Source organism: Phalacrocorax aristotelis, chromosome 2, assembly GCF_949628215.1.
Source record: "Phalacrocorax aristotelis chromosome 2, bGulAri2.1, whole genome shotgun sequence".
Lineage (NCBI taxonomy): Eukaryota > Metazoa > Chordata > Aves > Suliformes > Phalacrocoracidae > Phalacrocorax > Phalacrocorax aristotelis.
The window spans coordinates 81,331,216-81,358,526 of record NC_134277.1 but is presented as its reverse complement, the minus strand read 5'-3'; the positions used below and the strand labels follow the sequence as shown (position 1 = coordinate 81,358,526).

Genomic DNA, 27,311 nt, shown 5'->3' with positions numbered 1-27,311 from the left:
CGTTTCTTGGCAACAGGACTGGAATCAGTGGCATGTTAGCTGGAATTTCTGCAGTTGAAATTTCCTAGGTACAATGGTACAGTTGTCTGTTGAAGGTAAAACAGGATTTGTTTATATTTTGTTGCTAAGTTATTGACAAATCCAGCATGTTTTACAACTTTAATTCTTTCTTAATTGGAAATCAGTCCTACAAAACCATGGACTTTCTACCATTCATCAAAGCAGGAATAATAGTATGGACATAACCCTCTCAAATAACTCATTTTACTGAAATGTGTCTGAATAGTTTTAGAGAAAAAAGTGCTATTTATTGCCTTTCTTGTCCTTATGGTGTATGAAAAGATTTGAAATGGTGGAGATTTTATATTTAGTATAAAGGAGGATCGGTGTGTGCTCTTTGTTCTTTTTTCCAGAAAAACTTTTTTGAGTGGTGAACTAATAGGATTAAAATACACCTTTTGAGTGCCAGTCCATCGATGGGAAGTTTGTTGAACACATCTAGCCTAACAAAGGCTACAGGTAAGGCTGCAAAACCTAGATTAAGCACTGCATTTTCATGCCAGGAAAAACCTCAGAACAAAACCAGTCATGAGTGATTTGATGAATATGGAACCAATGTAAGTTTTTTTTTTTCCAAATCCTAGTATTCAAAAAAGGATATACTGAATTTTTATTTGATTTAAAACATCTGAGTGGTTAAGAACAGAGGTGTTTTTTTTAAGAAAAAAGTTAAGATACTTATCAACTCATGTTTTTGTAGAATCTGAGACATCTGAGCATCATTTCATACTTCAGATTCCTAAACAGTCCTATGATGGCAGGACCAAGGAAAAGAAAAATTTTCAAAACGAGAAAAGGCACAAGATGGAACCCTACCAAAATTGCTGTTAAATAAACCCGAACCTCTTCTGGCTTTCTTTTTATACAGTACAGCATAAAGAAGCGTCTTGAGATATCACTTCTTCACAGAAGTATCTAGAAATGAGCAAAGAATCAAAATTAGTTGATGTTGCCATTACAGCTTTGAAAATTGATTCAATTCACACTACTTGCAAGAAAATATGTACCAAATTAGTATGTAACCAGTCGCAATTTGAATCAATTTAATCAATCTCTCAAGATAACAATTCTGCTTAAAAATCAGTTTCACCTGCTAAGGTCATTAATGAGGTGAATCTCATCACTATTCATTAGATATGATTCACCATATTCCATAAGAACTCTTATAACATTAAATGGGTGATTAGACTCTAGTGGAAGATATTACCTGTGGAAGAATCATTATGATTCATTTCCCTTTCTACCTCTTCATTATGTCTTCTGTCCACTAATATATCTGTGAGGCTACCCTCCTTGTCAATTCCTTTTCCACTGTAAGTATGCTGAAAGGAACACTATTCCAAATCAGTGAAAAGGCAATAAAAGCTTTCTCTCTTCATTAGCCAAGACTAAAAAACCCCAAACAACCAAACACAATCCCCGTCCCAATACCCCCAAAACTGAAGCACCTTTTATTCAACTACCACAAGCCTAATCATATATCCAATGTCAATGGACGTATCTAATGACAGTGATTTGCTGATAACTTTAACCAATTACAAATACTATAATGAAACATATTTGGGTATAATGAGTCTTTCTGAGTTACCTTTTGAGTCTGTAATACTTTATCAACACTCATGACAGACCAATTTTAAGGCCATACAGAGGTAATAATTCACTGCTCAAAAACCATCACCCACTCTTAGACATAAAATAGCTAGTAAAGCTGAAGGACTATCCCATGTGTTAAGTAAATGTTTCCAAGTCTTAATATAGAAAGTCAATGCTGCAATGAATTACATTTTTAAAGCACTCCAGCTTTTCATTTTTGCATTTAGACTGTCTCCAAAAGAAACAAGGTCCAGATACTGATCACAACATACAAATACCACATCTTTGTATACAGCAGCAAAATCTACTGCTGAATTTTTATTGTGATGCTTTAAAGAAAATAGCTCTAAAGAAAGACATTCTCCACTTGTGGAACAAAAATATTCACAAAGCATCAGGTTGTCACAGTTGTTGGATGGCAGAGATAAGGAAAGATGGTTTAGTTAATTCACTTTCTTTGAACTTGAAAGCAGAAAATTTCTCAGATTGTATGGGCACCAATGTTAGTGGGGAAATTATTCTAGACATTAACTGTGGTACTTGACTCCTAGCATGTTCTTCTATCACAGATATTATCTTGCATGATATTTAGAATGAACATGCTGAAAAAAACAAAGGAAGCAAAGACCATTTTTGCATTTTGCCACTGAAGCCATTGATGTCATTAGTAATACTTACGTTTCAAATTTCAGGGCTTCACGTGTAAAGAAAAATATTTTAGAGTGCTGAAACTTATTTTGAGTTTTAAAGTCTAATTTGCTCTTGTTTTGATCTTACCTAGATTTGAATATATCTGCAAGATTCAAATATACCAATGTAAAATGCTGTTACTGATAAATCATGGGAGCGATTGAAGGGCTTCATCCATCTCTTTTTAAAAACCCACATGAAATGAAAGATTTGTTTCAGTTCAGTGAGAGCAGAATTCTGTATCATGGTATCATTAGTACTGTAGTAACTGTCACAGTAATAACTGAATGCATACTAAAAACTGAAACAGTCGTTCCATTTCTGAAATCAGAGTAAAAGCAATTTGAGATTTTTATTTATTGAACATACTAAAATTCTACAATGAGTAAATATAACATGTCACTTGAACTATCAATATATTTAGGAAACAGTCTTGTGAAAAATTATAATAAAACACACTGGCCAATGAAACATAAGTTCATTTTCAGGTGTTTCTGCTGTTTGCTGAAGTGGTCAAAATCATCATCTGAATGCTGCACCACTGCAGAATATTCTTGACAAAAAGCCATGATGAATTATGTCTCCTTATTGGAATTTTATCTGCTTGTGTATTAACTTACATTTGTTCATGCAGCAAATCCATTTAGAAACTCAGTATGATTATTGGACTAGGACATAGGGATTTTAAAAAGCTGTTACTGTTTTGACTTGCACTTGTTATAACACTTCCTAATGTTTTCTTTAGCCCTGTTCTTTAAGATCTCAGGTGATCTCTAATGGGGGTTCCATCATGTATTGGCTGAGTGCTGCTAGGCGAAAGCAGATGCAAAGCAACAAAATTTGATTCTGAGCACCATAATTATAACTGCTTATTGACTGAATCTTCAGACTTTGATGTTATGTTGTAGCCTACATTTCATAGAAGGTTTTTTGGGGTTTTGTTTTTGGCTTGGTTTCATTTTGGTTTTGGGGGGGTTTTTTTGGTTGTTTTTTTTTTTTTTTGGGGGTGTTTGTTCTTTTTTTTTAATTTTGTAATCTTATGCTAAACTTCTGGTTAAGCTTCTGGTAGTCTACACAAACAGAATCAAATTTTGAAATTGCTTTTGAAGGCAAAGCAGTCAGCACTTGAGCTGCACAAAATAACTAGCTAGGTTCCACTGAGTTTGAGGAGCATTCTTCATTTTCTAGGCAATGAAGAGCTAATAGATTTCAGGCAATACAGGTCTTTCTGGCAGCATGTTTTTAAAAAATGTATTATTACTTTAATTATATTAAATTAATACTTTTGTTTTAAAAACCCAAACAAACAGGAAAAGTACTCCCTAATTTAGAATCAGAATAGTGAATAAACACGGAAATCAGCTACGATAGGAATGTCTTTGTTGTTTTTTTTTTTTTTTTTACAGTAGCCAGTTTCTCTGCACAGATAGGGAGGAAGGAATAGAAGGAGCAGGAAATGTAGCATTTTTTCCTTAATCTGTCAAATATACTTAAGTAGTAGCTCACATTAGTGTAAATGAACAAATCACAATTTTTTCCTTTTTTAGTAAATTGAGAAAGTTAATCTGGTTCTGTTAACAGAAAACTGTTGGACATGAAAAATAAAAAGATCGAAGTAAAATTACACAAGAATCTTCCGCCTAAAATAAGCATGAACATGAAGATGTCCAAATCAGGAGCCCTGTGTGAATCCTTTCTTCTGCTCTGACACAGCTCGGAAAGAGAAATCACGTAGTCCTGTAGCACAGTACTGCCATTGTCAGTAAGAGCCTGTAAGCTCTGCACGGAATCTGCAATGCCTCAGGACCAAGGCTTATCCCCCTTGTTCTGTCTAAACTTTGTTTGGCCTGCCCGTTTTACTTGATTTAGCTGTGACAGCAATTTCTTTAATTTACCAAGTGTCTATGGCAAATTTACTTTAATTTTTTATCTTACATCCAGAGTTTTACATAGAATACCTGCTTGTTACTGCTAGCTGGCCAGAATAAGATTTTTACAACTCTAACACAATAATGTAGTGTCAAAAAATGCAGGTCTGGTATGACTGCGGAGGCCCTGAAAAATGGAGACACAGGATGCAACGTAGAGGAATAGAGGCATGGGATGAGAAGAGAGGGGACACAGACTTGGCACTGGAGCTCCCACAGCTACCAACAACTCTCTAGTGGTCAGTTAAAGACATGCAGACCCAGGGCTGGGAACACCTGGTTTCAGGGGTAACAAAGAGAACACAGAAATAGTATCTGGCATGTAAAATCCACCATATATAGTAAATTTTAATGTAACATGGTGGTGCAAAACAATGAAGAAAAATAAATGTATAAAAGCGTATTAAGAAAAGGTCTTTCAGCAGTCTGCAACTAACAATCTCAAAACCCAGAGGAGCAGATAAAGGGTAAGCTGAACAGCAGAAAACAAGGATAGAAATGAAAAGTGTGTATTACAATTTTAACTGTATTGATATTGAAATTATTTCTATATAGAGGTATTGTAACTGTCTTATTTATCTTTACTCCCATAATAAATAGATTTAGACCAATGATTTTTGAGACATTTTAAATATATTGAAGATAAATAGGTACAGGTGTGCTTTCTCTTTGCCAGTAAACAGAATCTTGACCAAAACAAAAGTGAATTAGACTCTTAGTAAATTTTATCCTTTTTAGACCTCTTCTCTGTTAGCAGTCCCTTTACAGAAGTTTACAGTTGTTGCACTGGTGGGTCATGAGGAAGTAATTGCTCTGCTGAGGAATATTTTCCAAGAATTTGTATAGGCCTGTAGCACGTACTTAAGGAGTTATAGGAAGCACTGCTTTTCTGAATGTGGGCTAATTCAAAGGATTTCTTCTGTAATGTTTTCCAGATTAGTATTCGATTTTTCTATGAGTACCCGTATTCAGCTATTCTGTACAATGCTTGCATAGTGTCTATATGGAGTGTTCTATACCTAGTCTCTAACCTGTGAAACAGAAATTGGTCTCATGTTTAAACTGTGGGTTACATGCAAAAGCAACTGGGAAATCTCGATGGTGGTGTTTGTTTCAAGAGGCATTTGAAGTGTGAATGCTGGATACCAGAGTAATTGTAGAAGTCAATAGATGCAGAAGAGTCTCAGCAAACGCAAGAGCTCTGCTTTGCTCTGTTTAGACCATTTCATACCAATCTGCACGTCTAACTGCAAGTGGTCAACTGAATCTGTAAAAAGCCTCCTAGTTTTCTCCCTCATTACACAAAAATCTGCATAAAATCTCTTACTAACTTCTCAGACACTTGAGTGGAAATAAAAGTGTACTGGACCACTTTATGGTCCATGTCCAACATCAAACAAAAGAATTAACTGTCATTTGGACTCTCCATTGACTTGGTAGATACAACCAGCACTTGTGTTTTATAGTCACTGGTTTCATACTGAAGATCTGTCTTCTTCAGTCAAAACAGCAAAGAACTATAAAGAGAAATATAGCATGGACAGCTGGAACTCTGTTTTGGTTTTTTTTTTTTTTCCTTTCTAACAATTTTTTCTTGTCTATGTATATGTAATATGTATATATGTCTCATAAAATACATACATCAGCAGTTAGTCCCACAAGGACAGAGCAACTAAGTCAGTAGTCCAGAATTTCTATTTGTGTATACTATTTTGTTAACCTATTATCATTCCTTTATTAACTGAACTTACCTCAATAAACATTTATCTTTAAGAAATTCTATTTCTGCTTGTCCTTCAATTCAACGTGTGGCATGTCATTATTCCTTAAAACTGGCTGTTCAGAGTTGCTTAGCAAAGGGATCTTTGCTGTCACTGTCTCATTATAAGTAATTGTATCTGTCTTTGCATGTAGATGTTGAAAGCTGTAATTCCTCCTATTTTAAAATCGTTCCCATTCTTTCTTATTGACAAGTGCCCTTATCCAAAAAAACTCCTATTTTTTTCATATTTAAAGGTACTATGTGTAACTGTAAAGGTATATTGTAGGATTGGCAGATTGCTAGGGGTTCAGTGTAAATGAATTAATCAACAAAACCCACTTCTTCTAAACAGCTTGCATTTTTTACCTGTTGAATATAATTTGTTGCTTTAAAAAATTTCCTTAACCTGCCAGCCCATGTGTTGACTGTATGTTCTGCACTTGGCACATGCCAGTTGCTGTCCTCATTATGTTGTGGCTTAGATGAATGATTCAGTTGTTTCTTTTACGTCAATGGGTAACTGCAACTTCAACACAGTGTGAGAAATTGGGGCTGACTCTTCAGAAATAATAGAAAAAAGAATGGAAGATGATTCCAGGGTCAGGAGGAACTGTATAGGCATACATATAATACAAGCTGATTTATTTTTAATCTTAGATTTTATTAGCTATAGTTTTTATCTGACTGTTCAAAGCTATTATTTTTTTTCTCATTTTACATGAGTTACATGTGAAATCAATCTCTTCCACATACACCGAGGTAATATAAGTCCTTGTTTATAAAAATGTGGACTTGGTCTTCACTGTAATGTTCTGACCCTCTCTACATGTATTTACATATTTCTTTGCAGGACTGAAGTTGTATTCACTTAAGGCATTTGTTGACTTTATCTTGAAAATGCATCTTGAAATATGCTGTGGTCTCATGATATTGGGCATTGCCTGGCAATATTCCTCATATCCTCTGGGTGCATTTGTTGATCTTTTTTCTCCTCTTGCTTCAACTTTGTTCACCTATCACCCTCTTGAATGTCAGATAAACTGGAAGAAATAACATAATTGTGCATATACAGTCCTAATTATGAAGCTTTTCTTCACGATTTAAAGTATTTGTGTCAGTTTTAGACTACTGTTTAGGGAGCAAGAGTATTTTTGTTGTCCTGTGATATAAATAACTGACTTATTAAATTTTAAAAAAAGTCTCCTTTACTTAATTTTGACAGTCTTTTTTCAGCTGTCATTATTTATTATAGACTTTTACATAAAGGAATTGGAAAGTGCATGTACATTAATCAAGCATGGTGTGATAGTGTATTTTGCAGCAACATATAAGAAAGCCAAAAATGACCAAAAGATCACCCCCCACCCTATGTGCCTTGCGTTTTCCAAAATCATTCACAAAGGTATTAAACAACAAACATGTAGGAACAGAGAAACAAAGGTCTTGCCAAAAAGATTTATTGTGTCTAATGCGGATTTGTCTAACATGGACTTTGTTGCGGTAGCTTTATAGCTGTACCTGACAGTACCAGCATGGTGTCATTGTTGAATCTTGGCATTTTTGATAGCAGATAACTATGACAAACTGATAAAAAAAAGGATTATCCTTTATCAAACAAGGAAAATGAAGGCAATATACTATTTTCCACCTAACTGGATTTTTGGCACCAAAAATCTTTTTCAAATCAAAATGAAACAAAATTTTTAGTCTTCATGTGGATGATTGGTGAATGCAGAATAAAAATTTAGTTTCTAGTCTAATTCCATGTTAAACCGCTTCCTTTGCTTTTCCAGTTCTAAATGTAGGAAGAGAGGATTATCCACATGATGATAGTGGTCCTGGTATGTATTACATTTGAAAACTGAAGCGCATTAAAACATTAAGTTTTCTTTAATGAAAGGCACAAAATAGTTTTCCTGGTTTTAGGATCAGACTGAAATATCTTTTGGATGTATGCTTTATAATGACCAAAATCCTCAGCTCAAGTTCTCAGCCAGAAACTTGATATTAACACACATTTTCTGAGAGCTGTTAATAAATTATTCCCTCTCAAAAATACAAAGCGCTTTTAGAGGAGAAAATAAGTTTTATTAAAGACAAAGAACGGAGCATACACAGGAATGCCATCAAGATGAGTTCAGATAAATGAGTACCTACAGTATTATTCTGATGTTTAATAATTCTCTTATTTTCCAGGATATCCTGCTCCATGGTGACAGAAATAGCAAAATAAAAATCTGGATGTAAATCTGTGTTCAGTGAAGTGTCCCAGGCTTCTAAACAAAGAAATCCCTCCCAGTAGCTTCCAGTTGTTACGTAGCTTTGCCATTGCAATCCATCTCAGTAGTCAGATTCAGGGTCATCTGAAATGTCTGTGTTTTCTGGCTTCTAAATGAAATAACTGTACTTTTCACTTCTATAATGTTTCTCCTTGGTGTCAGGCCTAACTCAGCACAGTCACTTTAGCTCCAGTGATTGTGAGAAGAAATCAAATTCTGGCACAAATTTATTCAGTTTTATCCTTCTATCAGGGACAGGTCAGCGAGAAGTAGGACTCCTGAACAGAAGATTTTTCTGCCAAAGATTTGCTCTTTTTCCATCATGTAAGTATCTCTTTCTGACCTCCATTAATTTTTAGTATGACTAAGGTTCAAGTAATGCCTTTTTTAGATTTCTTTTTAATTGTTTTTATGCATACAGATCAAGGGATTCAGCTGTGTGTACTGCACAAAAAGCTTCAGGTCACTCTGCCGCTTTACCTTCACTAAAGAAGAGATTGCCTCTGGTGCCATCCCCATGATTTTAGGAAAGCTGATGTGGACATTGCCTCCCATGTTTTCCATATACAACTTCACCTCTGCTGGAGTCCTTGTCAGCAAACATATCTTGAAGCAACATTTGGGCTGCTTTGTTTTGCAATGAAAGAATAGTCAGGGCTTGAGCACATAGTCTACTTTCACTTTTGCTCTGGCTTGTGAATCCTGGAACTATTTGCTCTTGTGGGTGAACACTTTGATTACTGAGTATATATTCATGTCATTACATGAACCTATGCTGTTTCGAAAAGCAGAAGGTCTTTCTTTTCCTTTCTTCAAGTAAAAACAGATTAGTGTAATTACTCCTGTGTTGGCTGTACACTCATTTTCCTCTCCTCGAAGAAAATAAGCTATTTCAGGTCTAACAGTTTTAAGTTTGTACTGTGAAAATAATTTTTTAAAAAATTACATAAGCTAATACAGAACTGGGGAGAAAAAAAAATGTTATATAAAACATAGGAAAAGGTTAGCTATATTTTAAAGCCAAAAGGTTTAATCAGTTGATATTTAACCCTTAGAGAGAATAAAGTATATATTTCAGTTAGAGGTATCGTATGCCATGCACACAGTTTGTATTTCTAAATCAGAATTATATATATGGCTCCTGATATATATAATGGCTCCTGATTTACAGCCATGTAAAGAAGACCATAATCAAAATGTATGTTATTTTCTAATTCTGTTACAAGGGAAAGAAGAGCTGGGAGAGGCTTGCCTGAGAGCTTAGTGTGCACTAAATTGATTCATAATATGGTTACATTAACATGACTATGCAGACACTGGCATAATATTTTTATCAACATGGATTACTTTCTTTAAATTACCTAAAAGAGCAGCTCTGAAAGTTTTATTTACAAACACTGTAAAAGAAACTTTTTTTTTTTTTCTGTAGACTTACCTTTAGATTGTGCTTACTGACATTCATCCTTTCTATCTATCTTGTCTGTGTATCTTCTGTGGTAGATGGTATATGAGATAATCTGTGACCCATACTAATTTTCTGTCTTTCTTTCATTGGGATTATGCTGGGCTGATAAATTCAAAATGGTTTTGCTAATAGGGATAATAAATTTTATTAATTATCTGGATTATCCTTTCTTTTGCACACTGAAGGAATGTAACATATTTATAGAACAGCATTAGTTTCACTTATTGGTTGTACCTATTGTAAAATTATTTTCTGAAACTCCAAAATGATTTTCATATAAGATTGAGGAATATGTTTTCCTGTATGTATTTCTAATATTCATTTATTCTGCAGATATAATTTCACTGGGAGAAAGACTATAAAGCTATAGATCAAGCAAAGTAAGCTGGTTTAGTTATGAGGAGGTGACAACTTTTAATCTTTCTGCACACTAATTTAAGTTTTGTATTCTCCTATGAAATGTTACACCATGTCTTCTGAAGTAGGCATGGATTCTATAAAATGATTAAAAATAAAAATGTATGCATTACAATTATATTGTGGAGGGATAGCTTGATTGGTATCAATTCAGGACTCTTGGAAGTTGCTTCCCCTAAAATCTCTGCTTAGAAATGCTGGTATTTGCTTTTTTGCAGCTTTGCCTCTTCAGGTTTTTCAGTGTCTGACATTCTGAATAAACTTAGCCATGTTGCTTCCGCCTGTGGTGAGAAAAAGTGTTTGCATCCGAAGGAAATGTATTTATATGTTTGAACCCAACTCAACTTAAGCCACGTTGAATATACTGCTGTAGATCCTTTTAATATAGTAACATTCTGCTTTAAGCTGTATGATCTCAAAGACAGCCAAAACTTCAAATCTGTTCTAGAGAATATATTCTTACCAATAGGCTTTCATAATGGTGGATTCTGAAGGTCTGGCCTCACTTCTGTTGATGCCAGGAGTGGTCAAGGAATGGCTAGAACTGTCTTATAAACAAAAACGTAGGAGATTTGGGTGTTAATGTTGTTACCTGTACTGAGTTTATTATTAAATTGTTACAATCTCATTTCAGGTATGTGACACAACTGCCAATATCTTTGAGGATAGGGGAGACCTGGCAAATGACTAGGAGCATCATAAGTTTCTAATGTCAATTCCATTCCAGCTCCTGGCAGGCTTCTTGATCAGCTTTTTTCATCTTGTGTTGTTATGCAGTGTTGCAGGAGGCTGTCACTGACTGTTTCCTATCGTTGCTTGATATCTATTTCTCACATCCATCATCAGTTTCTGAAATGAGGTACAGAAAATAGAAATAGAAGAGACATATCTATCAACTTCTGTAACTTTGTACTGCTGCTTAGATCACATCCTCCACAGCTACAAATTGGACAATTCCTTGAGCCCCATATTGCAGGAGGAAAAATAACTAATAGGATGCAGAAATGAAAGTGGGAGTTAAAAAATATTTTGGCATTGAGTTTGTTGGAGTTGAGAGCAGGGGTGGCATAAACTGGGGCAAGATGTGGGCCAGATGCAAGGCATAAGATTTTAATATCAAGAAAATAGGAGTAAGGTAACTATGGAGGCAGAAGGTAGACAGTGGTAGAAGTTTCATCTTCCATCCTCCATCCAGAAGTGGTAAGAAGACTGAAATTTTGCTGTCCTCTGAATGAAAGCAGACAAAAATTGTCCTTTGAAGGGAGAAATAAGTCTGGTTTTACATCCCTACTCTATTCTTGTCTCAAAGAAGAAAATATATGTAACTATATGCAGAGATAATGAGCTATGATAAAGGAAATATATCTGGGAGTGACAGAGAATAGCAAGATCCTGAACAAGGCTGACATAGGTTTGGATAGGCATGCCAATTCTGAATATTTAGTCAAACCTTAATGTTTCTGTCTTTAATACTATTTTGACTGGACTACTGCTAAATAAAACATGTCAAACTTGGTATATTCAAAATGCTGATTTCTGGTACAGTGAAACCTAATGGAGACCTAGTTTCAAAAACTGTTGTAAATAATAGTTTTCTCCTAACACTGAGGCCTAGGTATTGCTGGGGGTATTTCTCCTCCTTCCACCCACCTGCTCTTTAGGTGCTGCATGGTATGGTTGATTAAATGAACCTTCTAAATTACACTTGCTAGGAAATTCTGCTAATGCATTGCCATGTGCGTTACCACAACACAGCTTGTAGCTATATAAACAGATTAGAACTGATTAAAGTGTAGTATTTCTTTTGGTCTTGTTCCTTCTCGGAATCATTAAACACACTAAATGAATTCTTTAAAAAAAAAAAACCAAAACAGAGAAGTTAATTAAGCAGTCATCCTTTTTGCTCTTGTCCTACCCAAAGGCTTGTTTTTCTGATTTGCTGGTTTCACTATGTTTTTGAAGCAAAACTATTTTGAGTTTTGTGGGACTGAAAACAGAAATTAAAATACTATTGGGCTCCATCCAATTTCAGCTAATGGATGCTTTCTTACATTTAGTATATTAAATTGCACAATTTTATATGGCATTATTTTAAATGTGTATTATGTCATTCCCCCTCTACAATGTCATATCTGGAAAATAAAACAAAAAATACTGTCTTAAGAATGTCTCATTGTATCATAGTTAAATAAACTATAGGCAATAATTGGGGATTGCATGCCAGCATACCTATAGCTGGGAGACCAGCTATGGAACAACAACAGTTGTACCGTAGTTATTTTTAGGCAAGTCAGTCATCTTGTCACTTAAATATTTCAGCTTTCTATGTCAAAAGCTATTGTTTTTGAAAATCCTTACAGTTGCTATTACCATAATTGCATCTTCCTTTTGGCAAATTCTTACATCCTACACATATGCAAAGTTGAGGCATACAGTGACTATAAATTTTTTTAAAGGCAGTTATATAAGTCTGTATCAAGGTGCACAGAGAGCATTAGACATAAAGATGTGGAAGTTTCTTGCGAATATTGTCATATCTTAACTGTTGTGAAGGACTATGATTCTTTTGCCTGCCATTCTTTACAGTGCACAAACTAAAGAGGCATTTCTCAGCAAATTATCCTACAAACACTTGCAATAGGACGACCTGGCTTTCTCACACTGAGGTTCTCAGTAAGGCATAACTCTCCCTTGAAAGAGTATTATTTCCTTTTCCATTTGTGGTCTGTCTCCATCTTGTGCAGAAGTCAGGACAGATCTACACCCTTCAAGGTACTGATATGTTTTAGGCTTTTGTATTGCTTTTTCATAGAAGCATGAATATTCCTTTACCATTCATGGAAGGAATATATATTTTTAATCTGTACTAGAGAAGAGAGGCAATGCTTTCAATACTGAAAGTGGTGCACAAGGTGTCTTATACATAGAGCATGGCACACTCCTTGTTTTTTGTCCCAGGCTTCAGTCCCCTGACAGTGACTACTTTTGTCACAGAGCAGATGACAGAGACACCCAGCTGATGCACCAGTTTGCACAGCAAACGCTGGGATCCTGAAATCCTCTTGAGTTTCTGGGTATTTTTTCTGGGAACTTCTGGGAACCCTTGGAAGAACCTCAGGGTTCCTGCTGCTGCCAAGTAAGATTAAGGATAAGTTAAGAGTAGCTCTAGCAACTTACGACAAATTTTCTCAGCTGCCCTTTATCAAAGTGTGTCTGCAGTCTTTGTTCCAGCTGACCCCTGTTTAGGGAGGGTCAAGCACCCTTTTAGTCCATGCTATGGAGAGGCCTATATAAGAACCAGATCCAGAGTACAGCTTCTAAAGCACAGACGTTTTTGCAAAAGAATGGGAGGAGAAGGAGGAGACTGGGTGGTATGGCTAGTTAGTAAATTTTCTCTATCCAGCACATACATCCTTAGATATGGTGATCATATGGCACAGTGCACAGGCATTGCTAGAGAAACTGTCCCTTTGCAGTTGGACTTTGGGACCTAGACAGAGCTTCGGAGGGGGATGCAGGGCTCATGCTGTAGGGAGACTTCTTGCTAAAGCTGGGACATGTAGTCTTCTAGCCTGCAGGAGGTATGCAGTTATTGAGAAGACATAGTAAAAGAGCTGTGGGGAGGAGGTCAGCGTACAGTGCAGCACCAGAGAGAATGAGAAAGATCAACTGGATCTTCCCTAAGACCCTGCAGCTTCAAAAGCCTGAACTTTCCCCTGCAGCAGAGGGGCAGAAACAGGCTGCACCTATGGAGTTGAAAAGTAGAAACTATCATCAAGATTAACACTGGAAGCCAGTGACTTCTTGTACTAGGAGGAATGCTTTTGTCCCACCTTATGATTTGCAATTCATAATGGATTCACTGTCATTGTAACTGATGAGCTTGGAGTGTCATCTAATGGAGCATCTCTGGGTCTCTGTCTGAGATACTCAGGACCACTAGAAGGAAGCAGTGAATGACAGGAGTAGGGACTACTAAAGAAGACGGAGGCCCCTGCCTGCTAACATGATTTATCATCTAGGAATGTTTGCTGCTTCCTGGGGCTCGTGTTTTGGATGTTGTGGAAATACCATAAGTCAGCAAATATAAGAACCTTCTAAAACCAATTTGTAGTTTTAGAAAGCAGGCAGTCTTTATTGCGGCTTACAGGGGATCACTCCACCTAGTGTGTGCACCGAGTTGCTCTACTACAAGGGTTATGTGCAATCAAAATATACCTATTCATTAAATTTCTAGGAAATAATTACCATATTCATACTATTCTTGGAACTCATTAATATATACAAATGTCCTTAACACATGTGCATTTATGTTCATTGGTGGTCTTCCAGGGTCCTCTGATGGCTGTCGATAGCCTTTCTCACTGTGTCTGCTGATTGAACTCAGTCTCTGGGCATGCTCAGTTCATTTTTAGCTTGGTTACACAATTCTTACTGATACTAACCTAGCTTATTCTAGTACATTTCCCTTATTTATTCTCAAGGACACAGTGTCTCCAGACTCCCTTCTATCTAATAACATATAGCAAGTTCTAAGACTATCTTATTTGTAAAGTATTCCAAGTATTTCAAATTTAGCTATGTTGCTCCAATTAGAAGGGGCTGTATGTTCTTTTGAAGCTGGTGTCAGGTATTAGTGGAATGGTTGCCTAGGCTCATCCAGCCTTCCAACTACTCTCTCTGCTACTCTTCCATGTAAGTGCCAGTGATACTGCCAGGGTGATCCTGAAAGTATTGAGCATGACTGCAGGGTTCTATGTGCCATGGCCATGGACATGTGGGGCCAGGTGTTCAATTCTGCTGGTGAGGAGGAATGGCCCTGAGCAGGACTTGACAAATTCTTCAGATTAACAACTGTTTGTGCAGATGTTGTTGGCATCAGTGTTTTGGTTTCTGTGGCCATGGGACCCTCTTTGAAGGTCAACAGCTTCTTGGAAGAGATGGGGTCCATTTGACTAGACAGCACAAAAGTATCTTTGACAGCAAGCTGGTCAACGTGGCAGGGACAGCTTTAAACTAGAAACAATGTGGGAGGGAGTGGATGTCCCAATAAACAAGTAAAGAGGTTGGAGGATATGGTAGGCAAGCCAAGGTTCCAGGATGATGGGAACAGAAGAAACCTATTAATAAATAAAACATAGCTGAAAAGTAATCATGCTAAGCTTAGGCATGTAAAGAAGGAAATGTCTGCAGAACTACCTTATGAGGAAAGCTCTCAGGTCTGTTCTGGTGACTCTTCACACTTGGGTATGTCTCTGAAATACCACTACACTAATACACACAGCACGGGGAAACAAACATAAGGTGTTGGAGGTCTGTGTGCAGTTACTGGGCTAAGACCTCATTGGGACTGTGGCGCCGCAGTGTGATAGCTTGCATGACTGAAGCATGCAATGGAGGGATACAGGCTATTTAGGAAGCACAGCCTGAGAAGGTGAGGAGGGGGAGTTGTCCTATGTATGAGAGAGCAGCTGGAATGCTCAGGGCTCTGTCTTGGCATGAGTCAGGAGCAAGTCAAGAGTTTACCGATTAATATTAGTGAGCAAATCAACATGGGTACTGTTGTAGAGGGTATCTGCTATAGAGCTCCTGATCAGGAAGCAGGTGAGGCTGCCTGCAGATGACTGAAAAGCAGCCTCATATTCACAGGCCCTGACCCTCAAGGCGAGCTTTAACCACCCTAATATCTACTGGAAGGACAATACCACAGGACTCAAGCAGTGTAGGAGACTTCTTGTGTGGATTGATGACAACTTCCTGGCACAGGCTATTGAGGAACCAAGGAAAGGTGCTCTGCTGGACCTGATACTTATAAACCAGTTGGTCAGAGATGTGAAAGCCTTGGCTACAGTGGCCATGAGATTGAAGTTCAGTATCCTAGGAGGGAGTGGCAGGGCAAGAAGTGTGGCAGAAGAAACCATCAGTGTTAGTAGTGTGGAAGAAGAAACAACCATCAGCATTATGGTCCTCCTTATGAAGAAGTACAGAGCCTGAAAACTTGTCACAACAACCCTCACACACCTGTCCCCAGTGATTTCAAACCACTTACCTTAGGCGCCGGGTGAGCAGGGAAAGCATGAGCATAACACCAAGAAAAGGGGTAGAAACTGTGGGTATAACAATTTTAACTGTATTATTATTACTTATTATGGAGCATATAACATACTCCAATCCTGCAATCACCTTTGCTGCCCTGATGTTTTATTTCATGACACTACTGACTTTATTAAATTACAGAGTTCTGGAAATTATTGGGCAATATGTCTTTTAGAAAGGTATGGACAGAACACATTAATAAAAAATTTGAAAATCAGCTAGTACACTTTAAAAATGCATTACTGTAAAGTTTTGTTTTGTATGGTGATGAAAGGTAAATGTTGTAAATTAGGCAAGTCACATAAGAGTCAAAAATATGATTGCTTGACCCTATTATTCCTTATAGTTTCAGGCATTCTAATACCTGTTTTATAAATGCACTGGTGTGTTTTGCTTTTAATCACAATCCTCCTTCATCTGAATGCAATACCTTGCAGAAGCTTTGCTCTTTACACTCACCTGCTGGGGCAACCATTATTAAGTTTACAATGTGATAAATTCTTCATTTTCACCTATTCTTTCCCGTCCACCACTGAAAATTCAGGACTGAAAAAGCTGTCATTCATCTTCTGTCCTTTGGTAATACAATGAACAAAACGGGGTTTGTGCCTCATAATGCCTCTAGTAAGAGTGTGTTTATGCACTCTAAAAAAAAAAAAAACCAACTACAAAGACTTCTAATTTCTAATAGCTGTTTCCATCTGGTTCATTTTAATCACTAAGGACTCTGTCTCATTTTAAGTCAAAAGTTATCTTCTCCATTCTTTTTACAGTATCTTCTATATTTTAGATGTCAAGCTGAAGTTTCGAAAATTAATTCCAGTCTACTGCCTCATTTCCTACTGGAAAAAGCTCTTTCTTTAGAACAACTTCTGGTTTTTAACAGAGTACACACTAAAATATTGTGGTAGGAAAAAGTCCTGAAATGTAATGTCACATTGAAGATGTAGAATTTTACAAGGTAAAACTTCAGTTGAGATTCAAGCTCTCAAAGGCAATAATCTGCCTTTCTTATGAGACACACTGCAACTTGCCAATACTTTTAATGAATGGGATTTATTTCTAATCTAGACTTAAATATTACATCTTTGGCCTCTCTTCAGTTTGTGTTGTCATATAGTGAGTAACAAAATGGTCTCTCAAAGGTTCACTTGGTTTCTGATTTTAAGTCTCAATTTAACCATGAAAACTCTATACTTGGGAATACAGGTAACATGTAGAAAAATGTAGTGATATGCCCAAATACTGCATTTGCATAAAGAAAAAATAATTTTATGTATTTTTGTGGAACATTGTTTTTAACTTATATTAACATAATTTATACGTATTTTAAGTACTTTCTGCTTCAATGCAAAATATTAAAGAGTAATTGCAAATTTGTTTAGCCTGCCAAACAATGAAATACTGAGCAAAGATATTACACATAGGCTAAGCTAACATATTTCTAATACACTAAAAGCAAATTCACATTTAAATTCTTGATTAAAGATGTATACTAGACAATGAAAATTCCTTGTGCAGCATTCCTTATTGCTTGGTAAAATAAAGAACTGTAGACAACTCAGAGTATTTTATTTTATGTGAGTGACAAAATGTGATGATATTAGCAACGTTTTAAAGTGAACACTAAACTAGGTGAAGGAATTAGACTCTAGAAATGAAGAATTACAATTTGGCATTTGAAATTACAAATTTTCTGTCAAAAAGAAGTTACTAATTTGAGAACAGATGATAGTCAATCATCTTTGCTGATACTGGGCTTTATCAGTGTATGGCTCTTCTCCATGTCTTTCCTGTGGTGCCCTTGATTTTTTTCCAACTGGCATCTTCTATAAATGAATTAATTCTATCAGAAAGAGACTGTAAAAGAAACAGTTGATAGAGCAGAATTCCAGTATTTGCTCTTTTTAGAAAACTGAAAAATTGGTATGTTATCTCATACTTCCATAGTCTGTGTAACTGATTCAGTAATGCTATATAATTTTACAGTAAGCTTATAGTAACTAAATATGGGTTTTCTGTCACTTCATTAGCACTTACATTTGAACTTATGCAATATTTAATTACAAAGCACCCTTGAAAAAAGAAATAATTGACACTTTTGTTTTCATGTGGACAAATAAAGCAAGTACAAGGAAATAGAGCAAAAACCCAGATTTATTGTAATGTGGATCCTATTTAAAAATAAGTTTCATATAAATAATATAAGAAGCTTTATATTAATATGTGGTGGGCTAACTTTGGCTGGCTGCCAGGTGCCCACCCAACTGATCTCCCATTACCTCTCCTCAGCAAGACAGGGGGATAAAAAAAATGAAAAAACTCGGCGTAGAGATAAATACATGGAAATCTCACCACATACCATCACTGGCAAAACAGATTTGACTTGGGGAAATAATTCGTTGGAAATTAAGAAAAGAGTAGGATGGTGAGATCCAAAGACAAAACTAAAACACCTTTCTTCCTCCCCTGCCCCGCTTCTTCCAAGGTTCAACTTCACTCCTTCATTCCTGACTCCCCTACCTCCTCCTCTCCTGTATGATGAAGGCAAATGAGGAGCTGCGGCCAGCCCCCAGCAGCCCCTCTCTGCCGCTCCTTCCTCCTCACCCTTCCCCCTGCTCCAGCCCGGGGCCTTCCCAGGGGCTGCAGGGAAACACCCGCCCGGCCGGGGTCCCTCCCGGGGCCGCCGGGGAATCTGTGCCGGGGCGCCGGGAGCGCCTCCTCCCCTCCCGCCGCTCTCCTCCCCTCGGGGCTGGCGGGGCTCTTTCTCACCCCCTTCCCCTCAGCCCTGGCTGCCGGGCAGCCCTTTGCCCCCCGTCCCTGCCTCCCTCCGTGCCCCGGCCGTGCCCGCCCGGGGCTGAGGGGCTCAGCCGGGCCCTGCGGTGACGCCCTCGGAGCCGGCTGGAGCCGGCTGGAACCGGCTGTGTCCGGCGCGGGGCAGCCCAGGCTGCCCTGGCCATCCTCATTGGCCCACACTTTGCCATGTAAACTCACAAAGTCATATATTTTTCATCATAACTACACTGATACACTAAGAAATTAATTGCTACATCTCAATCTATTAACTCTGATAGTTTATGGGTTTGGGGTTTTTCTTATACCTCTAGCATCATCCCATATTTTTCTGCAGTTTATACTGGAGGAGAAAAAGGGCGGAAAGAAAACAACCCACAAATGGAAATGCTTTGATAGCCACATGTAAGCACTCAAATTTTCACAATATTATCCAAGAGGAGGACACCTCTGATCCTTTAGAAACTCAGCATTAGCACCAGCAAGAAACTTGAACTGACTGAAGTGCACAAAAGCATAATAAACATATTTAAACATGTTTATATAGAAATTTAAGAGTATTAGACCTGGTCTGATGTGTTGCACCTTAGAAGTTATGCTACTTAGCAGTATTTCAGGAAACAAAAATTATGCAAGGCCCAGGAAGTATGATCGATGAATAAAAATGGAATCGTGGCTCCCAAGAGGAAGAAAACAATCATTTAATTCCTAGTAGACACTCACAAAGAATGACACATGAACTAATGGGCTTAAACTGCAGGAAGGAAGATTCAGATTTGCCATTCAAAAAGCTTCCCACTTAGCGACAGCAACACACCAGAATAGACTGTAAAAGGGGTAGTCTTCTGCCAGGAATGACAGAAATAATGGTAAAACATTCCCTTAGAAAAGTGATGGACCAATTGAATCTCAGGGCCTCTTACAGCACTTCTGTTTTACAGCTATGTAAATAAGTAATCATTACAAAGGGGAGCTACAAAGTTATCCTATAATACCAAAACTGTTTTCAGAAAAGAAAACATTGATGTGTGTAATTGTTAGGGCATAGGAAAGCCTGATTTGAATTTTAATCAATATATTGCACTTTTCTTAGAGGGGGAAATTTTTTTAACATACTTATTTCTAAGGACAATGTAGTTTATTTTTCAGTGGTTGAAAAATGGAACTGCTTTTACATATGGGAAATATGACTAAAACATTTCTTATTTTCCCCCTTTACCTTCTCCCAAAATTTAAACTTTGATTACTCCAACACTAATAATTTTGCTTAAAGAGGTAGGACAAAAAGGTAATATAAATTTTAAACTTTGAATCAAATAAACTTATTAATTTCCACTTATTAAAGTCTGAGATGTTCAACAGAAAGTGTAAGTGGTGCCTGTCAGATGAGGGAGGTTGAACTTGAACTGAACTTCTCTATTAAATAAAGATGAACAACATGGGTTGGATAGGTGAATTTACAGATGATGCTATGGAGAAGTCATCAACTCAGCAGAGGCTTTAATCTGATTTATAAGTTTCTAATTTATTTGTTGACATGTTATGAAGTTTTGCTGAAAGTATATATTATACTTTCTAAAGTCAGAAAGAGCAGAACCTTAGTTCGTGGCAGGGTTTTGTTTTTATGTAATGAACTTTGAGGAATGGATTGTAATAAAGTGAATCTGCATTACTGCTCAGTTTTGCAGCCTGACAGTGTAGTTATTCTTTGAATATTAAAGATTTTGTTGCCACTTGAGTAAGACTGAAAAAAACCCCAAACAGATGAATTGTTAGGGGTTACATAACGTACTCATAGGTAGTGTAGGGACATTAAAAAAAGGTACAGTTTTTATTCTAACTTTGTAAGTCCACAAAGAGAAAACATTTATATTTTATACTCTGATATTGTTTATTTAGGAAAGATGATCAACAATGTAAGCAAAAATCACAGTTTTATTAAATAACACTGTAAACAAAATTGAAAGCTTTATTAAACAGCATCTATGTGTGAGATACAGAATCTAGAATGTGAGCCTATCTGGCCTAAATGATAAACTGCCAGATCACACAGAATTTGACAGAGATGTCTTCATCTGTTTAAGATAAAATCTCCACATTTATGTACATAATTGTGGTCACTGACTTGTTTTCCACACTTTAATGCAGCTGAAAGTATCTTATTAGGGATGACTTTTGCCTTATCCTCAGATTGTTTGCTTTTTGAATTGCACCTGCTATATATTATCGTATCATATCGTATCATCATGGGATGTATTTCATGGCGCTGCTGTCTCATGATACTAACTTCTCATCCTCCCTGTTCTCTTTGGTTTTGAGTAAAATCCCAGAGGTTTATTTTATGTTTAGTTCATGCTTTGCTGTATTTAATTCAGTTTTTATCCCTCTCTCCATTCTAATCAAATATATTTTTAACTATATTTTAAAGATACATACTGCTGGAACTGCTGCATGTGCGTGTATTCTTGAAATAGACTGTTGGTTCATATTTAATATGTTCTAACCTATTTATTAAACTTATCAAGTAAGATACTTAACTGCCTTCCTCCATATCACACAAATACATTCTGCTATGCTCAGTATGCATTGTTCGTCATTAGTATTCCTTATTTGCAGTGAACATAATCGCAAACAGCTGTAGTGAATGAGAATATTGAGTAATTTGAAATGATAGCCTTTTTAAAGGTCAAAGTCCTGAAACAGGCTGATGTAAACTCACTATAACTTCCAGCTCCACACTGATTTCCTGATGCTGTTGAAACCAGGAGTCTTGCATACAAACTGTATTTTTATTATTACTTGGAAATCTTTTGGCTTCTTCAAGTCCTTGTGATCACCTTGTGGTAACTAAAAAAGGTAAAAGTCAGATAATTTTTTATTTATAATCTGAATTTATCTGCTGTGAAATAAGTACTAGAAGTCAGAATTTGACAGTTCTCGGGCCAGGCTTCACTTTACCCCTGTTCTTATGGAGGTAAGATTAAAAAACAGAGGCAAAGGTGTAGCTGTCATTCTGTTGAGGATAACCCTTTTATGCTTGAGATATTCCTCCATATTATCTGGCCTAGTTTAAACATACTCTGTATTGCCAGAACTGTGGAAAAGTACTATAGAACAGTACATAATTGGGCCCAACTGGCCTGATCCTTCATCACTTTATATCTTCTGAAGTTCTTTATCTGTGTAAAGTAAAAGTAAGCATAATTAAGGGGCTAAAATAAAAAAAAATATTTTGCAATGGGTAGGGCATTTTAAATTAAACTATAATTAGAAGTTAATATACTAATTTATGACTATGTATGTCCCTATTTTATTTATTCTTTCATATATCTCCACGTAAAATCTTGACCTCAGTAATATTTGATTTGGAATTTTTTGATATATTTATCTTCTTTCTCTGAACCACATCAGATAGAAGAATAGCCTTTAAAAGGTGGAATTGTCAGGACTAACTTGACATATTTGGTCAATTATGCTCATCTTGCATTTGACAGTTATATGGATTTAAACGTAGTCATCCAAACCTGTAAATCCAACATGTATACTTTTTTGTAATGTATTATCTTGTAGGAGTTTACAGGACATAGCTCCTTCCCTTCATTTGAATCATTATGTTGAAATGTATTGCTGGGAAAAATGTAGTGGGTTTCTTGGAAGCCTGCATGAATTATTTGCTGTTAACCCAGCAGGCTTAGAATATCTGAGAATTATCCTGCAGGAGAGTAATTGGCCAAAAGTCTTCCTTTTATGAAAGGGAGAGGATGGGCTGGAGGAAAAAGTATGATGCTTTCGTTTGTAGGCTTGTCAGAAGAGCAATGCTCTAGGCAAATATAATTAAAAGTGTATTTTGAATTAAAATTATATTCTTTGATTGGTACAAATCCTGAAGAACTTCCTAGGAATTGGACCCTTATTTTCATAAAGCTACAGATACTTCTGTCACATTTGGAAATGTAGTATGTCTGACTGTTAAAATGATCAAAAGTTGTAAAGGTCAGTCTTAAAAGCTTTTAAGAAACATCTCTGTGTTACTCACTTGAAAGGGTCATGCAGTGTTACAGTGATGGCACAGCAGAGGATATGTCAGTTTTGCAAAGTGAAACATTTCCTCTTAAGCAATGTATTTGCTTTCTCTTTTTTGAGACCTTAACAGATTAACTGAAAGGTGAGTTGCAGCATGCTCTTCCTAGGAACTCAAGTAATTTGTGCTCCATAACACTTGAGGGATATCCATAGTCTAAGTTGAAGTCTCACAGAAGAAATCCTATGCATGCTGTTAAAAATTTAAGGACAAAGTCCATGGACTTTGTTGAGTAATCTGACATTAAAAAAAGGCAGGCCTTCAGGAACATCTTTCTGCTCAATTCTTTTAAGGATGTCTCATTTCTAAAGTTTAGTACCCTTTGCCTGGTTTGTAGGGAGAAGAAATGAAAGTAGAGAAAAAAAATTAAAATAGCAGAAATTTTCCTAGGTGAAATGGCACCCATCTTTCCCCTTTTTGCTTTGTTCATTTTTCAATGTGTGCATGCATGTGTGTTTTCTTTTTGAGAGTGTGCGTTTATAAAAGCATTCCAACTTATCAAGAATAAAAGTAACTTTTTTGATCAAAGTCTGGTAAGCAAGGGGAAAATATAAAAGGAATGTAAATGATTGCCTTTAATCAATCATTTAATATGGTGCTGTCACAGAAAATTTTATTTCTTTACAAAAACAAAGGTAGGAGTTGTCTGAAATTTCACTTTTTGTGATTGTTAATGAGTAGATCTGTTCCCATTTTTGTTCAGAAGTCTTGCAAATAAAATTGTGTAAGTCCAGTTGTCAAATATTTACAAGCTGTTATTTGTTTCTAGCTTTTGTTTCAGGCATACTGCTATTTACTTTATTAGTGCTTACTGTGTTAGGACTATTCAGTTATTTTAAGGAATACTGCAGATTCAGTACATTGATATTGCCATATTTCTCATTGAGGTTCCTTCAACATGTCCAAAAGGGTTTGGAACAGCCTTCTAAGCAGCTGTAAAGCCAGTAGACATTTGGACAGGAGTGTCTTTTTCCAGAGTAGCCATACTTTGTCAAGTGGAAAACTACACTCAGAGGCATTAGACTGGAAAAGAAAGCTTTGCCTGGTCAGAAAGAAACCATAAACTTCCTAGTTCAAATATTCTAAATGGGGGGCGGGAGAAAAAACAAACAAACCTAGTAGTAGTACTTTGTCTTCTTTATTATGGTTCTTTAAAACTTTAAACTTTAAAAGCAGTTCAGTATTCTACACTACATTTCTCTTTTCATATACATCATCCCTGCCCACATGCCTCACATCTCCTTCTTTCATTGCTGAAGTAACTTCAGTACAATAGTGTTTAAGAACAAGTCACATTTACATAGAAATAGTGGAGTTCTGGTTTTGAGCAACATAGTCTTCTAACTGCTACCTTTTTTTACAGATCTGGCCATTCTTGGTGTCATTCAGCATTGACTGAATATCTCCAGAGGAAAGGAATTAGACAATAGCTGTCAGGTTAGTAAACTACTGTCTTTCTTGTACTGGGGCCCCAGAGCTGAATGCAGTACTCTAGGTGGGGTCTCACCGGAGCAGAATAGAGGGTCAGAATCACCTCCCTTGACCTGCTGTCCATGCTCCTTTAGATGCAGCCCAGGATAGAATTGGCTTTCTGGGCTGAGAGCACACGTTGTCAGTTTTTCATCCACCCGTATCCCCAAGTCCTTCTCTGCAGGGCTGCTCTCTTCATCCCCCAGTCTGTAGTGATACTGGGGCTTGCTCCAACACAGGTGCAGGACTTTGCACTTGGCCTTGTTGAACCTCATGAGGGTCACATGGGCCCAATTCTCAAGCTTTTCCAGGTCCCTCTGGATGGCATCCCGTCCCTCTAGGAAATCAACTGTACCACTCAGCTTGGTGTCATCTGCAAACTTGCTGAGGGTGCACTCAATCCCAGTCTTTCTCTGCATCCATCCATCCAGTTCCTAACAGTCCAACCTTCAAACTCATATCTCTCCAATATAGTGGTAAGAATGTTGTGGGGGACCATATCAAAGGCCTTACAGAAGTCTAGGTAGACAACATCTGTAGCTCTTCTTTTGTCCACTGATGCAGTCACTCCATCACAGAAGGCCACTAGGTTGGTCAGGCAGGATTTGCCTTTAGCGAAGCCATGTTGGCTGTCTCAAATCACCTACCTCCCTGTCTTCTGTATGCTTTGACATGTCTTCCATGAGTTTCTGCTCAGTGATGTTGTTGGGAACAGAGGTGAGGTAGTTTCCAGGCCCCTCCATTCTACCCTTGTTAAAAATGGGTGCAAAATTTCCCTTTTTCCAGTCACTGGGGACTTTGCCCTATTGCCACAAACTTTCAAATATAATGAAGAGTGGCTTGGCCATTACATCAGCCAATTCCCTCAGGACCCTGGAATGCATCTTGTCGGGTCCCATGGACTTATATATGTTCAGGTTCCTCAGGTGGTCTCGAACCTGATCAACCCCTACAATGAGAGGGACTTCATTCCCCTAGTCCCTGTCTTAGTTTCAGGGACTTGAGAGATGTGGGAATTGAGAATACCATTGAAAACTGAGGCCAAAAATGTTGGTGAGTACATCTGTCTTCTCCGTGTTTGTTGTCACCAGGTCTCCTGTCTCGTTTACCAAAGGGATACGCTTTCTTTAACCTTCCTTTTCTAGCTGACATACCTGTAGAAGCCCTTCTTGTTGTTCTTCCCATCCCTCACCAAATTCAGCTCCAACCGTGACTTAGCTTTCCCAATTCCATTCCTACATATTGAGGAAATGTCCAATATTCTTCCCAGGATACACATCCCTGGTTCCACTGCCTGTGCATTTCCATCTTACACTTCACTTTGACCAGGAGGTCCTTGCCGAGCCATGCCAGTCTCCTGCCTTCCCTGCCTGATTTCTTATCTATTGGAATCAAGAGCTCTTGCGCTCTAAGAAAAATGTCCTTAAAGAGCTACCAGCTCTGTTCAGCCCCTTTGTCCCTGAAGGTGGTTTCTGAGGGGGTCGCATTCACAAATTTGTTAAACAGTTGAAATGTTATGCTATGTGCTATTATTGTTTTAAAATATTGGTAGATGGCGATATGTTCTAGATATGAAAAATTCCTGTTTCAGAAGGGAAAACAGCCATGCTTAAAAGCTGGCAGTGATCAGGTGAGACAGCCATCAAGTCTGTCTTTTGGTTCACCAGAAATTCTAGACTAGGGTGGAAAACAAGTAGTTCCAGAAAAAAAAATTTACTTGATTGGGAAATAAACTGAAAAAATATTTGAAAATATGTTGTTGGACAATTGTCTAGCTCTCTTGAAAGTACCCACATGACCACAAATCAGATAATTCTTCCAGAATATGTCTTTCAATTTTTTCTATAAAGAACAAATGGGTACTCTGTGTCAGAGCCGCTTTTTAAAGGTGTTTTATTGCCTTTTGGTGTGAAGAACTGGAAGATGGAGATGTGTTTTTTACTGTAAACTTTAATCTGAGAGACTCTGAGGCTTTCTCTTCTTCATAGTCCTCTCTAGGTGTTGTGCCTGTGGTAGGTCCCTGGAAACATAATTTTTTTTAAAGGGGTTTTGTTAATTTTGTAACATACAAGTTATGAGCCCCTAAATCCATTTATTGACTAGGGATTTTAAAATTTTATCTTTTCTTTTTTTTGGTATGCTATCAATTGACCTCAGCGAGATTCCATTAGAAGCAGATTTCATTTCAAGGGGTTTAATTTTGCTGAGACAAATGGGTAAATCACAGCACTCACCATTCCATACATACCATACTTACAGCAATATAAGGCCAGTCTTCCAGCATTTTGTTAATTAAAATGTCATGGACGAGACTGCAGTATGAGTCTTTGAGTAACCATTAAACTCAGAAGATCTGAAGAAACTGAAATGGTAGAGACTGAAATAGTAATTTCTAACACATTGTTATGACTCTGAAACTAGGAAATGACTGTTCAGTTTTAAACTTAATGGAGATTTTACTGGATAACAAAACATACTAATAAATGACTGGAGTGAGAATAAAAATCTCAATATGCACTGGTTTAATTATAGTGTAATAACATTTAGTGCAGTGTCTGTTAGACATATATTTTAAGATGTGGCATTTAAAGTATGGGCTTTTTAACCAAAGTGTTATTCATAATATTAACTGCCATCCTTCTCAAACTTTTGGCTATGCATGAGATCATGCATAAAA

At 37.1% G+C, this 27,311-nt stretch overlaps 1 long non-coding RNA gene across 4 annotated transcripts in view; it reads left to right on the top strand.

Moving 5' to 3' along the window:
• Positions 1–21,797: 21,797 nt before the first annotated feature.
• Positions 21,798–27,311, top strand: part of LOC142053107 (uncharacterized) — a 61,315-nt gene continuing 55,801 nt past the window's right edge. For 2 of the 4 annotated variants that reach the window (XR_012659090.1, XR_012659093.1), the window contains exons 1-2: positions 21,798–21,939; positions 24,528–24,601. This is a non-coding gene — a long non-coding RNA (uncharacterized LOC142053107). Of the gene's footprint in view, positions 21,940–24,121; positions 24,210–24,527; positions 24,602–25,624; positions 25,688–27,311 lie in introns of those variants that run through there. The other 2 variants (XR_012659091.1, XR_012659092.1) reach the window with 2 other exon arrangements.